Raw genomic sequence first — 17,371 nt, forward strand, 5'->3', positions numbered from 1 at the left:
TGCCCCTCTTAATAGTACGATCATCTATCCTAAACCTGGTCAAGCTCTTCTCTACTCAACCTTAGACTAATGAAATGAAATGCCCTACAAACATACCTTTGCCTTGCGCTTCCCATTTCATCTCCTCCCTCTATAATGCCACATAAGCATCCAACCACCATCAAGCCACTTGTAATCAACACAAGTCGCCCATGGCTTAATACCTCATAGATGATATGATCCACTTCATGTCATCATATGTCCTTATTGGTAAATTGATCGCAACTTTGCTTGCTCTTCATGGTTGCACCTGGTCCATCGGTGCCAAGTCATTGCTCTAGCTTCACCACCATGTGGTCCATTGTCGCACCCAAGCCTCTGACTTGCTCTTCACACTAGCAACCTAGTCCTTCATAGAGAAGCCATGTCTCTTGATCTTCTCCACCTAACCACAAGACACCATGTCATCTCTCATATGCAATGAGTGTTGGTGGTGCTTAACGACCATATTCGACCGCTAATTTATATCCAAAACAGGAGAAATAAACAAACTTTTGGCGCATATGCTTTTACTATTAACCTAGTTCCACTTGTATTGGAAGAAACATGTTTTGTAGGACATACATTTGAATACAAGTGGAAAACAAGACAAAAGGCGTAATTCAAAAAGCGTAATGCAGAAATACACAATGAAAGAAATGGAGAAGCCCACCTTCACAACAAAACCTGGGCCGAGCACCACCGGGGGAGCAACCCTAGCCTAGCCAATAGCCCACTAGAGCAAGGCGGTGGCTAGCAGGGCCAGCCCTGGTGCGGTCATACCAGGGGTGCGCCTACACCCCCAGCACCGCCTCTCGGGCCCACCTTGCTCTAGCGGTTGCATGGTGACATGCTAAGGCGGCTCCCGGTGGTTTCCAAAAATACCTACGCCAAACTGACCATGGATTAGTATAAATAAGAGGGTAGAGCTCACCTTCAACACACACACACACCATTTGGAGCTACATACCTCACTACCACCTCTTGTATTTTTACCTTTAGTAGTCTTTTGTGAGCTAGCAAAACTATCAAGGAGGGCTTGGCTCCTTGGAAGAAGAGAGACATCATGGCATGAATACTATGAAGAGTTCTTCCAAAGTCTTGCTCTCATATTTTCAATATAGTTGTGCTATTGAATTAGAGTATAGTCTACATGTTATAATCATGACATATGAACTAGAATATAGTTTGAGTGTTATGAGCTTAACATGTAGAACTCTATGCTTAATCATTCATATGACTTGTATGCTTAGAATTAGAGCTAAGTTGAGGTGGTGGTTCATCGTGCCTTCGGGTGTGCCCATGTCCTATGCTTGTCGATCCATAGAGTCAGAGTCCCGAGGGGATGTGGCTAGTTTCTGTGTAATTGAGCGTGGTGCCTGGGTACATAGGGACAGGTGAATACATTTCCTACTCTTCAGTTGAGGGGTACGGGGCAGGTGGTGATAGCCCTGTCGTCCCTTGTAATCCCCCACATTCAGATAGGGTTAAGAGTCTAAATTATTACATGAGGTTGCTGGCAAACCAGTACTCAGTGGCCTCCCGACCTATCTTACACTTAGTTCTAGCTCTAATCATGTATCTTGTGTGATTATTAGCTGTTCTTTGCATGGCTATATTAGAACATGCCTACTCTGCTTAGGAATATTCTTTTATTCTATGTTTTCCCTTTTATCCTTGATGTTGGCCCAAGTGTGTGTCCACTATCCTGAATATACCATTTTTACCCATGTCATCAACTATTGGTTTACTATGTAGGTATGTAATCTTGTTCATATCTATGCTAGACTCTTATACCTTGCCCTCCTTTGGGAAAATATAAATAACGATACCCTGAATACTTCCGAGTGAAATGCTATAACGATAGATCCATGCGCTTGAGGATACTACTTCTGTAATCGTTAAGAACTATCGTCAAAGGTATTTCTTAGCAACATTGCTTGGAAACACAAATCCTAGTGGTGTCACTAAGAAATGCTAACAAGCATTTATGGCGCCGCTATCGGAGAATGGACTTAAAAACTCCATACTTGATGATTGCATTTAGAAATGCCAACAAGCATTTCTGGTACTATTGCCGGGGAGGGCATAGGTTAAAGAATCTAGTAGGACATGATTATGATCACATGCATGTAATGGTAGCCATAGTTTATGTAGGCTAACTCTGCTTGTTTTCTTCCTGTTGTGGATGAAAACAGGATAGTGTATGACTGGTTACAACCTACCAGAAAACTACACCGATAATCCAAAGGAGCTCCTAAGGAAGAATAGGTCCCGTACCGCTTCTTCCTCCGCTACTCCACCAGCAAGTGAACCAGTCACCCCCGCACCATCTGCTACTACCGCTATGTAACACTCTCGGTGTTACACTATTCTATTTTTGCTAAAACACGACATGAGCATCAACTTGTGTGTAAATGTGTGTAATATAGGGTATACATCGATATTTGGAACTTGAAACGTTCATTTGAAACAAGAAACAAATGTTACATTTCATGTCTCTTTGTATCGTTTAGGTTTCTAAGTGAATTTTTATTGAACGGAAATGTGACGGAACATATTGGCGGAACATAGTAAAGTTGGTAGCCCGAACTTCGTAGGCGATGATGAAATACGTGCGGTCGAGAACGAGGTTCGCTAGCTAGTATATCAAATAGCTCGGATATGGAATTCGATGCAAAACCGTTCAAGGTTTAGTCATTTCACGTAAAGTCTGTAAATGGGTCGATGAAGCCATGTTCGGTGATTTTTGGAGAGCGATCGGCCATCCTCTGTGGCGCTCAGTGCTGAGCCGCCATCGGCTAGCGTGCTGAGCAGTGAGACCAACGTCTTGTGCATGCTCCGCTGTTCCCCATCGCCGTGCATGCCTGTGTTTTGCGTTGATGTCCGTGACAGCGTCGAGCCAAGCCACGCCTAATTTCCTTGTTTCCCAGTTGCCATGTCATTGGGACCGCTCCTCTGATTTCACCATAGTAAAGCCATCGCAGTGCAATTAACTCCACCCTTGGCTCTGCTATGTATCCAGCCACCCAACCGACCCCACCTTGCAGTGAATCTGGCCTTGCCGTGCTCCAATTTGGAGCTACCGCTCCGCTGGGTCCTTAAGACCGGACGGGCATGCGCCATTGGCAAGCTATGTATCCAAGGCATCACGTGGCAATTCTTGGCGCTGCTAGCCTCATCACCACCTGCTAAGCACCCTGCGCACCTCGTCCAAAAGCGCTACCGTAGCCCCATCTTCCGTGACGCGGCCGTGCCATTGCCGTGCACCGCTGCACCGCTTGTGCGCACATGGCCAGGTTCGCTTGGGCAGTCTCTGGCCAAGCCACCATGACCGGTAAGCTCGGGGTGAGTTGTTGTTGCCTATCCATGAAATGGTTCACGCTGTCTGTGTTTTGGCTCACAGGAACATGTCCACCGTCGTAGGGAGAGGTCCACCGCCGGGGAGGGAGTTTGGGACAACGTCCCCATTCGCCGTATCGCCTCCAACCGCTTTTTCATTGACGTCAAGGTAAGCATTGGCTCCTTAGGTAGTAATTGGAGGGTCAGGTGTGGCCAGCGTAGCCACTCGGTGCCCACGCCATCGCGTAGGTGCGCGCCCATGTGCTAGGAGACGTGGCCGCGGCAAAGAAGGGAAAGGGGAGGGTGGTAGATGCAAAATCTGTGACTCGGTGTAATAGTGATCGAGTTAGTTTCACAAATAGGGAAAAGAACGGGGACTTCTTTGCAAATGTGTCAGCCACGTGTGGGCTCCATGGTGGGCCATGTATTGTGGGCCGCGTCGTGCGCCGCTGAGTGGGCCACGCCAGTTGCTTCGCATGCGCGCGGGCAGGAAGCCGGGGTGGGCCGAGCCGTCGCTCGCGGGCCACGCAGTGAAATTGTTTTTCAATTCTCAAGTGAATTACCAACATTTATTCAATATAATTTCTAGCTGAACTTTGATAAATTGTAGTAAATTGTGTAGTTGCCCAAAAATAGTGAGACCAATTTTGTTAGATTCACAAAAATACCATCTACTTGGTAGTATAGTTAGATTACAGTTAGCGATGACAATGATGGGGTCATAAATTCAAACTAGAGAGCTTAGTATTATGTAGCTTAATAATTCTAGGAATTTTTGTGGTAATTTGGTGATAGCTATAGCTATGAAAATTTTATAGTAGACTCACTAGAGTAGTATGTACTTGCGGTAAATTTTGTAGCCCTAGAGCAGGTTAATAAGTAGAGTAGCTATTATCCTTGCTTTATTGTATATAGTGTAAATCAGCATTAGGAGTAAGAATATCTATAGTTGCTATAATAATGAATGTCGTACTTCATACTTGTTAATGGTAGCAATAGATAACTTAGTACCGTGGTCGGTAGCACTAGCGTAGTAGTTAGACAGAGGTACTTTATTTTAAGAGTCCTGTTGCTAGATTACTAAGTGTTGCATTATCATTTCATGCATATAGATCACGAGTTGGTAGAATTCATGACGGTAGATGAACAGGTGTACGAGGAGGTCATCGAGGAGTACGAGGAGGAGATCCTCATGCAGGAGCAAGCCCCGGAGCCTTTTGGTGCTGACCTCATCGACCCATCGCCTGCCCAAGGCAAGCCCCGGTGCATAACCCCTATTTTATGCATGTAGTTTCCATAAAATGCTTGTAACTTAAATGCACATCATATATATATATATATATATATATATATATATATATATATATATAATGTGCATTTAAGTTACAAGCATTTTATGGAAACTACATGCATAAATATATCTACCCATGAGTCATACTAGTATAGTTTGAGTAGTTGTTATGCTCAGGATACCGGTAGCATGAGTAACCTGCCGTTACTCACAAATAGGTGATAAATATGATCACTCATAATAAAATGGTGGAAAGGAAAATGGTGGCCGCGTAGGGAAGACTCGTTGCTCTCTTGTCGTGGATCTGACTCTTTCTAGACCGACTGATTGGAGGCGGGGTGGTGGAGGTCCTTGCACCGCACTGAGTCTGGGACTCAGGAGTGGGGGCTTGGAGTCCAGGTTTGGATGAGGACCTAGACACCTAGGACAGGAGGGTGATGGGTTAGTCCTACTTGTTCCTGGGGTACAAGCGGGGCATGTGTTTTTGTGGTACCTAGCTGGGGGCATTGATTCACGATTCACCGGGCAATCCAGTACAGCTTGTTTTTGGGTCTAGCACTGTAGTAAGAACTGAAAGATGAAAGGTGATGAAATGGAATTGATTGCTCAACTCTTGCTTGAAAGTAGAACAGGTGCTTATATAGACTGGATGGATAACAACTTAATACGGCTGATAATAATAACATAAATAATGACTCGCTATTAGTATTACTTTCTGCTAAAAGAAAACCAGCAAACCATAAAGCCTCTCATATTCCTTGGAGTCAGGAAATTATTCTCACTAGTCGGATAAGTCTTGCGAGTACATTGTGTACTCAAGGTTTATCTACCCCTGTTGCAGGTGATGCTTGAGAGGTACCATTGTGTGGAGGATTCTTCTGGTGGGCTCAGACAGATCCTCATTCTTATCGCTAGATGTTTATTTTACATTCCGCTATTTCTCATTCCGCACTCTGACATTTGGTATTGTAATAATGTAATTTTTAAGAAAACTCTGATGTATAAAATGGACAAGTATTGTAACTGATTCTAATTATTGGATCCTTAGGAAAAATGTGGATCATTCGGGTTCTCCCTCGGGGTGTGCCCGACAGATACCGCTCGCTGTAGCATGTTTTCGGGGTGCTTAGTGTCTGGTGGAAGACGAGTGCCTCTGTAAGCGTGCTATTTTGGGCGGTTCTGCCATAGTTGGTACCAAAGCCAGGTTGGTTACGAGTTTCATCACTCTTTTTCAAAACTTAAAAATTTGACCAACAAAAGTTTTGTGAAAAGTAGGATGCGATTAAGTTAGTTAAATAAGTAGAAGCCCTAGCAATATGGTCTATCTAGGATAGCGTCACTAGTTTTATCTAATTAGTTTTCTATAGGTACACTGACTTACGTTGCGTAAGGAATTGCTTAGTATACGGAAAGTGAGTGTGCGATGTGTCAAAAATTTTACGAATGCCGCTATATTCCGGCTTGAGTGAACGTATAGGCCAAAGCATGCATCATGATAATAGCATCTTGCTTAAACAAAAATCCCCCTACACGTATGATTGGATTAGTAAATTGATAGGATTATCTAAAAGAAGGCTTTAATAAATGTGCTGTCATTTCCCTAATCCCCTGCTTCTGATCGGGAAGGTTGTTCTAAATGGATGGTTCCTATCTCTTACAAATGAATCTAAGGTCCGGACGTAGGAGCACCAGTGCTGGAGCGGCTCATGGTCTTGGCGAGGGCCAAGGCGAGAGTGGCCGGGCCATTGAGCACGATACCGGGGGAGTTAGGAGGTTCCACCTCTGGCCCCTCATCCTTTCCCACCACTGCTGCCGCCACCGCCAATGACTCACGCTGAGATTATGGCAACACTAATGGCTGCTCGTCTTGAGTCAGTCCATGCCATGGAGTTAATGACATAAGTTGTCACTGGCTTCGCCCGCGGAGGTCACGGGGGCAACGGTCGGAACGGGGGTGGTGCCCGCCGTCTTGAGGGACCCTCCTCTTACCAGGATTTCCTCAAGACCCACCCACCCACTTTCACACCAACAGATGAGCCCCTAGATGCAGAGCACTAGCTTCGCATTCTAGGGCAGAAGTTTCTGTTGCTCAATATGGCCGATGACCAGAAAGTGCGCTTTGTAGCGCAACAACTATTGGGGTCCACAAGTGCATGGTGGGATACCTTCCATGCCATGCAGTAGCCAGATCATCCGGCAACCTAGCAGGAGTTCACCACAGCATTCAAAGAGTTCTATATTCCTGTTGGTGTCATCAACCGGAAGCTAACTGAGTTCCTAGAGCTACAACAAGGGAGTATGATAGTGATGGACTATGTGAATAAGTTCAATCACTTGTCCCAATATGCTGGCATTCATGTGGACACTAACAAGAAGAAGAAAGACCGCTTCATTCATGGCCTCTCTTATATCCTTCAGGAGAAGCTGTACACTGTGAACTATCAGACTTTCGGGGCAATGATGAACACTGCCATCACCATGGAGGGCTTACAGCGGGATTCCTAGGTAGAGTGGAAGAGGAAGCGGGTGGCCATGGGGTCTTCTAGCCAACCTCATACTTAGAAGGTGCAGTTGGTTCGACGGGTGCCCTATCAATCATCTGGCGGGCATTCGTATCGATAGTCCCAGCAAACTTCTCAAACTTCTTCCACACAGCACCATGCACCCACTCAGCAGGTACAGCCCTAGCAGCCCCTTAGGGATAGCAGGTCCCACCTCACCAAGGATTTGGAAACAAGCCCGATGCTTGCTTCAAGTGTGGCAAAGATGGCCACTATGCCCGGGAGTGTCCCCAGAACTAGCCAGCTCAGTCTGCTCAATCCTTGGCAAACTCTAGGCTAGTAAAGCAGACTGTGATCAAGAGGAAAGTGCCCAGCAGATCCAGATAGGTGCATTTCATAGATGCTGAGCAGATATTACAGCAGGAACTGGTGATGGCTGGTATATTTACCATTGATTCCCATCTAGCCTATGTGTTGTTTGATTCTGGTGCATCACATTCCTTTATGAGCATGGGATTTGTGGATCAACACAACTTACCACTTATGGCTACACCATATGCCTATAGAATCTATACTATGGGTTCGCAAATGTTCATCAATACCCGCATAGACACAGTAAGCTTGGTATTAGCCACCCACACTTACCACCTATAGTTCATGGTAATGCCTGGGCAAGGCATTGATGCTATTCTTGGAATGAACTGGTTGCGGGTGTATGGGGTAGTCTTGGATACGAAGCGAAGAAATGTCGAGTTACAGCTTCCTTCTTCTGAGGATAGGATGTCTCTTATTGTACCCTCAGATCCAGTCTTACCTATTGCTGCCCATGCTAAAGCCTCTCCTAACCTTACCCCCATCCTTGTGGTCTGTGAGTTCCTAGATGTTTTTCTAGAAGACCTTCCTAGTTTGCCACCAGACAGAGAGGTAGAATTCTCCATTGAGCTAGAGCCTAGAACTGCCCCTATCTCCAGACGCCTGTACCACATGGCTCCAAGGGAATTGGTGGAGATGAAGAAGCAACTAGAAGAGTTGATGGAAAAGGGTTTCATCCATCCTAGTTCTTCACCATGGGGTTGCCCAGCCATTTTTGTGAAGAAGAAAGATGGTACTCTGTGGATGTGTGTGGATTACCGTCCTCTTAATGCGATAACAGATAAGAACAAGTATCCTTTGCCCTGCATAGATACTTTGTTTGATCAACTAGCTAGTGCTAAGGTGTTCTGGAAGATTGACCTCCGATCAGGCTATCATTAGATCAAGATCAGACCACATGATATACCAAAGACAACTTTTTCTACTAGGTATGGGTTGTATGAGTACCTAGTGATGTCTTTTGGTCTCACCAATGCTCCTGCCTTCTTCATGTACCTGATGAATTCAATTTTCTTGTCGGAGCTGGACAAGTTTGTGGTAGTGTTCATCGATGATATCCTGATTTATTCCAAGAATGATGAAGAGCATGCCCAGCACTTTTGGATAGTGCTGTCTCGACTAACGGAACACAAGCTGTATGCTAAATTTATCAAGTGTGAATTTTGGTTAGATCGAGTACAGTTTTTGGGGCATATATTGACACCTGACGACGTTTCAGTAGATCCTAGTAAGGTGCAAGATGTGTTGGATTGGAAGTCTCCCAAGTCTGTGCACCAGATTCGTTAGTTCCTTGGTCTCGCTGGGTACTATCAGTGTTTCATCCTAGATTTTTCCAAGATAGCTTAGCCAATGACCAAGCTGCTCCAAAAAGAAGTTAAGTTTTATTGGAGCCCAGCCTACGAAGAAGCTTTCTAATATTTGAAGACATTTTTGACCACTACTCCTATGTTGGCCCAACCAGATATTGATAGGCCCTTTGATGTATATTGTGATACCTTGAAGATGGGGTTGGGGTGTGTGCTTATGCAAGAGGGGTGTGTGATAGCTTATGCTTCGTCCCAATTGAAGAAGCACGAAGTAAATTACCCCACTCATGACTTAGAGCTAGCTGTTATGGTCTACTCTCTGAAGATTTGGAGCCACTATCTGTTGGGTAACAAAGTACATATTTTCACTGATCACAAGAGCCTCAAGTATATTTTCACCTAGTCTGAGTTGAACATGAGGCAGAGGAGATGGTTAGAATTGATAAAGGATTATAACTTGGAAGTCCATTATCACCCAGGAAAGGCCAATGTAGTGGCCGATGCTTTGAGGCGAAAGTCACATTAGGTTGAGGAAACCACTTTGTCCCTCAACCATACAGAAGTACTAGCTCACATTGCCTTCACCTTAGAGTTGCTAGAGCAGATTATTCTAGAGCAAAGGCAAGACCCTGAAGAAATTTCCCACATCAGAAAATTGATTGTCGAAGGGCGTGGTCCTCACTTTAGTGTTGATGAGCATGGAGTAGTGAGATACAAGGATAGACTGGTGGTTCCATCCAATGAGGAGCTGAAAAGAAAGATTTTGAATGAAGCTCACCATTCAAAGTTGTCTATTCATCCTGGCAACAACAAGATGTATCATGATCTACGCCACTTGTACTGGTGGTCTAACATGAAGCAGGACATCACCCAGCATGTCACGGAGTGCGACACTTGTGGTAGGGTTAAAGCAGATCATCTGCGTACTCCAGGATATTTGTAGCCCTTGGCCATTCCTGTTTGAAAGTGGGAGGATATTTCCATGGATTTTGTGGTGGGTTTGCCTTGCACATCCAAGGGCTATGATTCTATTTGGGTCATTGTGGACCGTCTCACTAAGTCGGCTCATTTCATCCTAGTGGACACCAAATATACAACCAAGAAGTATGCGGAGATATATTTTGATCGGATTGTGACCTTACATGGAGTCCCCCTTACTATCATCTGTGATAGAGGGTCAGTTTTTATCTCCCATTTCTAGGAGCAACTACAACAATGCCTTGGTACACGTCTCCTCAGAAGCTCCGCATATCATCCATAGACTGATGGTCAAACTGAGAGGGTGAACCAGGTGCTCAAGGACATGTTGAGAGCTTGTACCATTTCTTTCCCTGAGAAGTGGGATGCCTGCTTGAAGCTAGCGGAATTTTCTTACAATAATAGCTACCAGGAGAGCATTCGCATGGCACCATTTGAAGCTCTATATGGCAAGAAGTGTAGAACACCGCTTAACTAGGTTGAAGTGGGAGACCGTGGGTACTTTGGTCTAGAATTCATCAAAGAGTCTCGAGAACAAGTCACCATTATTCGGAGTCACTTGAAGGCAGCTCAGAGCTGACAAAAATCTTATGCGGACAAGCGAAGAAGGCTTTTGCAGTTTGAAGTTGGGGATTATGTGTATCTCAAGGTATCGCCTATGAGAGGGGTGCATCGGTTTGGTGTCCATGGCAAGCAAGCTCCCCGATATGTGGGTCCCTACAAGGTTTTGGCTCAATGTGGCCTAGTGGCGTATCATCTCCAGCTCCCTGATATCTTGTCTGTGGTACATGATGTGTTTCACGTCTCCCAGTTGAAGAAATGTCTATGGGTGCCTAATGAAGCAGTCGAAATTGAAGGGCTTCCCCTCCAGCCTGACTTGACCTATGTTGAGCACCCTGTCAAAATCCTAGACGAGAAAGAAAGAGTGACTAGAAACAGTGTGATCAAGTTCTACAAGGTGCAGTGGCAAAACCATTCAGAGGATGAGGCCACATGGGAACATGAGATATATATATTGAAGCATTACCTCCACCTTCTCTCTAGTCCCGATAGTTAGTTGCTGCGTCGAAATGTATTTCCTACCTCCTTCTCACACTAGGCACATGAAATCTCAGGTCGAGATTTTGTTTTAGGGGATAGATTTGTAACACTCTCGATGTTACACTATTCTGTTTTTGCTAAAACACGGCATGAGCATCAACTTGTGTGTAAATGTGTGTAATATAGGGTATACATCAATATTCAAAACTTGAAACATTCATTTGAAACAAGAAACAAATGTTACATTTCATGTCTCTCTATATCGTTTAGGTTTCTAAGTGAATTTTTATCGAACGGAAATGCGACGGAACGTATTGGTGGAACATAGTAAAGTTGCTAGCCCGAACTTCATAGGCGATGATGAAATACGTGTGGTCGAAAACGAGGTTTGCTATCTAGTATATCAAATAGCTCGGATATGGAATTCGACGTGAAACCATTGAAGGTTTAGTCATTTCGCGTAAATTATGTAAATGGGTTGATGAAGCCATGTTCGGCGATTTTTGGAGAGCGATCGGGTTAAGAGGTGGCATGATGTTTTGGCCTAGTTTGACAGCCCTAGGTACTCTCTTGACGGTAGGATAATTGGTTTGACCTTTGAATCGTCGGGTTTGAGTTTTTGGATAGCTTTAAAATGCGTGCAAGTCATGCGTTTAGCAATGCCAGCGCCTGGGGCGTGGTCACCGCCTGGCTCTTGGCATGCCGCGCTGGCCGCCCGTTGTGCCTACGCTCAAACACTATGCGTCAGCTCTGCGCTGCCAGCCAAGGTCTCCGGCTATCGTGTTCTAGCACACGGCACGCGCGCGCTAGGCCCGGCCAAGCCTGGCTGCTCTACCCCCCTCTACATCACATCCAGTCGAGGCCACTACTCGTCGTCGTGTCGCTCACACTATGCGCCGTCTAGCACTGCCACACTGCTACTACGACCTAGCCCACGCATCCACGCGCACTATGTAGGGGGCATGGTTGCTTCTGCCGCCATCGCGTCCGCCCACTCCTTCTGCTCACTGCCGCCTCACCGAACTGGTGTCGCTGCTCGCCAAGCACGCTCACATGCACCATCTACGTGGCCACTATTGCTGTTGACGCTGTATGGTTATGAGGTTGCTATGCTAGCCAGAAAACAAAAATTTCAACCTCATAAACCAGGATCTACTGCTAGTTATAGATCACAGGATTACCACTAGATGCGTAGGTACAACGGAAGCGACTTGATGTAGTCGAACATGTCGTAGCAGTGCTGTGCAGTTGCGAGGTCATCCGTCCATCCATCCCCTTTGTGCGGTTCATCTTTGTGCTCCAGATGCAGCACCTCCGAGGTATCCACACGTACGGGGAGGAAGCATTGCGCCTCCGGACTGCTAGGTCCACGAGGAGCAGCAGGCATGAGCGTAGGATGGGCGGCAACGGCTACCAAAAGGCATGGATTGCTTAGCCCTGTTGCCCACCCCACATATTTATAGGCGTCCCTAATGAGCTCCCGAGTTGGAGGCCCATTAGTAACCCTAAGCCTTGTCTAATTCAGATCCAATCCGAATTAGGCTTCCAGCCCCTTAAGCGTGCGACCCTATGGGTTCATGCACACATAGACATGGCTCGAGTACTCCTACTCGGCCATTAGTTGATAGCGGCCTCTAGCAAGGCATGTCAACTCCTATGTGTACGCAAAGATCATATCAGATGAACCACCACAAAACCACATACTTGTTATTCTCTTTGCCTCACGATATTTGGTCCAACTCATAGGTTAACACTTAACCCAAGCACGGCCATGCATTTCTTGATCTAATCATTAGAGTGATCCAGTGATATCTCTCTCATATATAGAGAGGGGCAAATTCCATCTTGATTGTCTATGTCTCATAGCATGTTTCCTGACAAACCCAAAAACCACCTTTATAACTACCATGTTACAGAGTAGCGTTTGATAGTCCCTGAGTAGGTCGTTTCACATCTTGAATACATACAACAATCTCAGGTCTAAGGACATAACGCACATGATGTGAACAGAGATAATAACGACATCTCACATTGGGTCAGTCCAGCCCCATGTCATACATATGCCCACATTATTAGTTTGACATCTCCATGTCTATGACTTGTGAAACATAGTCATCAACTAATAATGTGCTGATCCATTATTCATGTGTGTCCTCACACGAACTCTGATCAGGGACAACATTAGAATAACCATACAAGTAAAAGAGTTTCACAAACAATTCACATAATTGCTAATCGATACAGGTTGTCTTTAATGGAAATTCAATGAACTCATAATATATCATGGATACAAGGCAATATAATCATCTCTATGATTATCTCTAGGGTATACTCCCAACAATCTCCCACTTGTACTAGAGTTAATCTCGAAGATATCCAATACCCATAGCTCTTATGTGCGCCTCATGCTTAGGTTGTGGAAGAGCCTTTGTCAAAGGATCTGCAACATTCAAATCTGTGTGTATCTTGCACATCTTGATCTCATCTCATCTAATGAACTCTCGAATGAGGTGAAATTTCCGTAGTACATGTTTGCTCTTTTGGTGATTCCTTGGCTCCTTAGCCTGCGCAATTGCCCCATTGTTCAATGAGGAACCACCTCATCCAAACACCTTCCTTCGCAGCTCCAGAAGCTGCAATGTACTCGGCCTCTGTTGTAGAATCGGTCATCATCTCCTGCTTGGAACTTTTCCAACTTACAACACCACCATTTATTGTGAACACAAAACCTAATTGAGACTGTGAATCATCCATGTTAGTTTGGAAGCTAGCATTGGTGTAACCATTTACAACGAGCTCCTCCTCACCTCCATAGATTAAGAACACATCTTTAGTCCTTCTCAAGCACTTCAGACTATTTTTAACAAGTGTCCAGTGACTCTCTCTTGGATCAGCTTGGTACTTGCTCGCAACACTTAGAGCATATGAGACATCTGGGCGAGTACATATCATGGCGTACATGATGGAACCAACTGCTGAGGCGTATGGAACCTTACTCATGCGCTTCCGCTCATCAGCTGTTGAAGGACACTGTTTATCGCTAAAGCGCATACCATGTGACATAGGCAAGAACCCTTTCTTGGACTGTTCCATGTTGAATTGTTTCAACACCTTGTCAATGTATGTATCTTGGCTTAATCCTATAAGCCTCTTTGATCTATCTCTATAGATCTTGATGCCCAAAATATATGTTGCTTCTCCTAAATCCTTCATAAAAAAATTATTATTCAGTGAAGTCTTTACGGATTGCAACATAGGAATGTCATTCCCAATCAATAATATGTCATCCACATACAAGATCAGAAATACAACAGCGCTCCCACTTTCCTTCTTGTAAACACAAGGTTCTTCTTCATTCTGATGGAAGCCAAACCCTTTGACCACTTCATCAAAACGAATGTTCCAACTCCGAGATGCTTGCTTTAACCCATAAATGGATTTCTGAAGCTTGCAAATTTTTCCAGCATTGTTTGGATCAACAAAACCTTCGGGCTATATCATATACACATCCTCATCCAAATTTCCATTTAGAATGGCTATTTTAACATCCATCTGCCATATCTCATAATCGAAATAAGCAGCTATTGCTAGAATGATCTGGATAGATTTAAGCATCGCTACCGGCAAGAAAGTCTCGTCGTAGTCAATTCCTTGAACTTGCCGAAAACCCTTTGCAACAAGTCGAGCTTTATTGATGTGAACATTTCCATCCATGTCCTTTTTCTTTTAATAGATCCATTTGCACTCTATGGGTCTAACCCCATCAGGCGGGTCAACCAAGTTCCAAACTTGATTGTTTCCCATGGAATCTATCTCGGATCTCATGGCACTTTGCCATTTCTCAGAATCTAGGTCCATCATTGCTTCCGCATAACTCGTAGGTTCATCATCATCTAACAATAACAAATCCCCACGCAACTCATGGATTCTTGATGACCTTCGTGGTTGTGGCGGTGTTTCTATTGCCATGGGTATCTCAACTTGTTCTGCTACATTAGCATCACTCGTAGAGTCCTTTCCAACTGGCTCATCTTGAACTTCTTCAAGATACACCTTCTGTCCACTTTTCTCTCTTTTGAGAAACTCTTTCTCTAAGAAAACACCGTTCCGAGCAACAAACACTTTGCCCTCTGATCGGTTGTAGAAGTAATACCCTAAAGTTTCCTTCGGATATCCCACAAAAAAGCATTTGTCTAATTTGGGTGTTAGTTTATCTGTCATAAGTCATTTGACATAAACTTCACAACCCCAAATTTTTAGAAAAGACAAACTGGGACTCTTACCAGTCCACATCTCATGTGGTGTCTTAACTACTGACTTAGATGGTACCCTATTCAATGTGAAAGCGGTTGTTTCTAGAGCGTATCCCCAAAATGATAACGGTAGGTCTGACTGGCTCATCATAGACCAAACCATGTCTAACAAAGTCTGATTATGTCGCTCAGACACGCCATTTCTCTGAGGCATTCCAGGTGGCGTAAGCTGTGGAACAATTCCGCAACTCTTCAGATGATTGCTAAACTCATGGCTCAAATATTCGCCTCCATGATCAGATCGCAAAGCCTTAATTTTCTTGCTACGTTGATTCTCTACTTCACTCTGAAACTCCTTGAACTTTTCAAATGTCTTAGACTTATGTTTCATTAAGTAGACATAGCCATATCTACTAAAGTCATCAGTGAAGGTTATGTAGTATTGAAATCCGCCTCTTGCTGTCGTACTCATTGGTCCACACACATTAGTATGTATGAGTTCCAGCAAGTCTACCGCCCTCTCAGGAAAACCTATGAAAGGCGTCTTGGTCATCTTGGCCAGCAGGCAAGCCTCACATGTCTCGTATGATTCAAAATCAAACGAAGTTAAAAGCCCATCAGAATGGAGCCTCTTCATGCGATTCTCACTTATATGACCTAAACGACAATACCACATATAGGTAGGACTTAACTCATTAAGTTGAGGCCTTTTAGCACTTATATTATAGATAGGAGCATCTTCAAGATTTAAAATAAATAACCCATTCACAATGGATGCAGAAGCCACAAACATGTAATTTTTAGAGATCACACAACCATTGTCTTTACTCACAAATGAATAACCATCCTTCATCAAACATGAAGGTGACACAATGTTTTGACTTAAACTAGGAACAAAATAACAATTATTCAACTCCATAATAAATCCTGATGGGAGGTGGAGTTGCATCGTCTCGACGTTCAACGCAGCAACTCTTGCATTATTGCCCATGCGGAAATCAACTTCTCCCTTTTCCATGCTTCTACTTTTTATCATTCCCTGCATCATATTGCAAATATGAGCAACCGATCCGGTATCAAATACCCAAGAGTTAATATAAGAATTAGCAAGGAAAATGTCTGTAACATAAACAACAAGTGTACAAGCTGCGGGAGTACCTTTACTGCCACGATCCTTTATGGATTCCAGGTACAGCTTGCAGTTCCTCTTCCAATGACCTTTCCCATGACAATGAAAGCACTTAGCATTAGCAGGTGGTCTAGCCTTGGGCGCAGGTGGGTTTGGCTTAGAGATCTCATCTTTAGCCTTGCCCTTTTTCTTCTTCCAAGAATTGCCCTTCTTCTTAAACTTAGGCTTGTTTTGGACCGCCATCACATGGCTACTACCAGCACCTTTCTTGATATCAGCCTCTGTTGTTTTAAGCATGCCACATAATTCATTCAAGCCCTTCTCCGTCCCATGCATATGGTAGTTCGTGACAAAATTTCCATAGCTGGGCGGAAGAGACGCGAGAATAAAATCAGTAGCTAATTTAGGGCCAATTGGGAAGCCCAGCTTCTCCAACCTCTGAGTGTAACCAACCATTTTGATCACATGTGGCCCAACGGCTGCGCCCTCTTCTAGCTTGGTTTCAACAAAAGCCTTTGAGACATTAAACCTTTCAGTCCTGGCTTGAGTCTAGAACATATCATTGAGCGCCACGATCATATCGTATGCTGCATGGTTCTTGTCAAACTGCAACTGCAGATCTAGTTCCATACAAGCAAGCATAAGGCAACTCACTTCAAGATAAGCATCACATGCTTTCTTGTAAGCGTTTTTCTCTGCAGCAGGTGCATTATCAGTAGGCTCATCTAGTAATGGGGTATCTAGAATTTCTTCCTTTTTCTCAGCCCTGAGAACAATTCTCAGGTTGCGGATCCAATTCGCATAGTTTGTTCCATTCAACTTATCTTTCTCAAGAATTGAACGCAAAGTAAATGGTTGATTGCTAGGCGCCATTTATCTACAACAAAAGTAATGCAAAATACTAAGACAATGTATCCAAGATAGAGTAAACAATATTAAACCTTTAATATAATCTACTCCCACTAAAATCAATATCCCTCTATTGAAACTTAGTGATTCAAGACCCACAACTAACAAGTCTACTAGTGAGCTTTAGCATCACCGCTATAAGACATGGTAGATTGGTAAGCAACTCTTTGCTAATCATATCACATATGACTCTTATTCTTGGGTAGCATCTCTATGCTTTGGTACCCAAC

At 44.2% G+C, this 17,371-nt stretch overlaps 1 pseudogene; it reads right to left on the bottom strand.

The window, feature by feature from the left end:
* Positions 1–17,105, bottom strand: part of LOC136510570 (uncharacterized) — a 38,372-nt pseudogene extending 21,267 nt beyond the window's left edge.
* Positions 17,106–17,371: the final 266 nt, after the last annotated feature.

The sequence above is a fragment of the Miscanthus floridulus genome, chromosome 16 (genome assembly GCF_019320115.1).
Source record: "Miscanthus floridulus cultivar M001 chromosome 16, ASM1932011v1, whole genome shotgun sequence".
In the NCBI taxonomy this organism is placed as follows: domain Eukaryota; kingdom Viridiplantae; phylum Streptophyta; class Magnoliopsida; order Poales; family Poaceae; genus Miscanthus; species Miscanthus floridulus.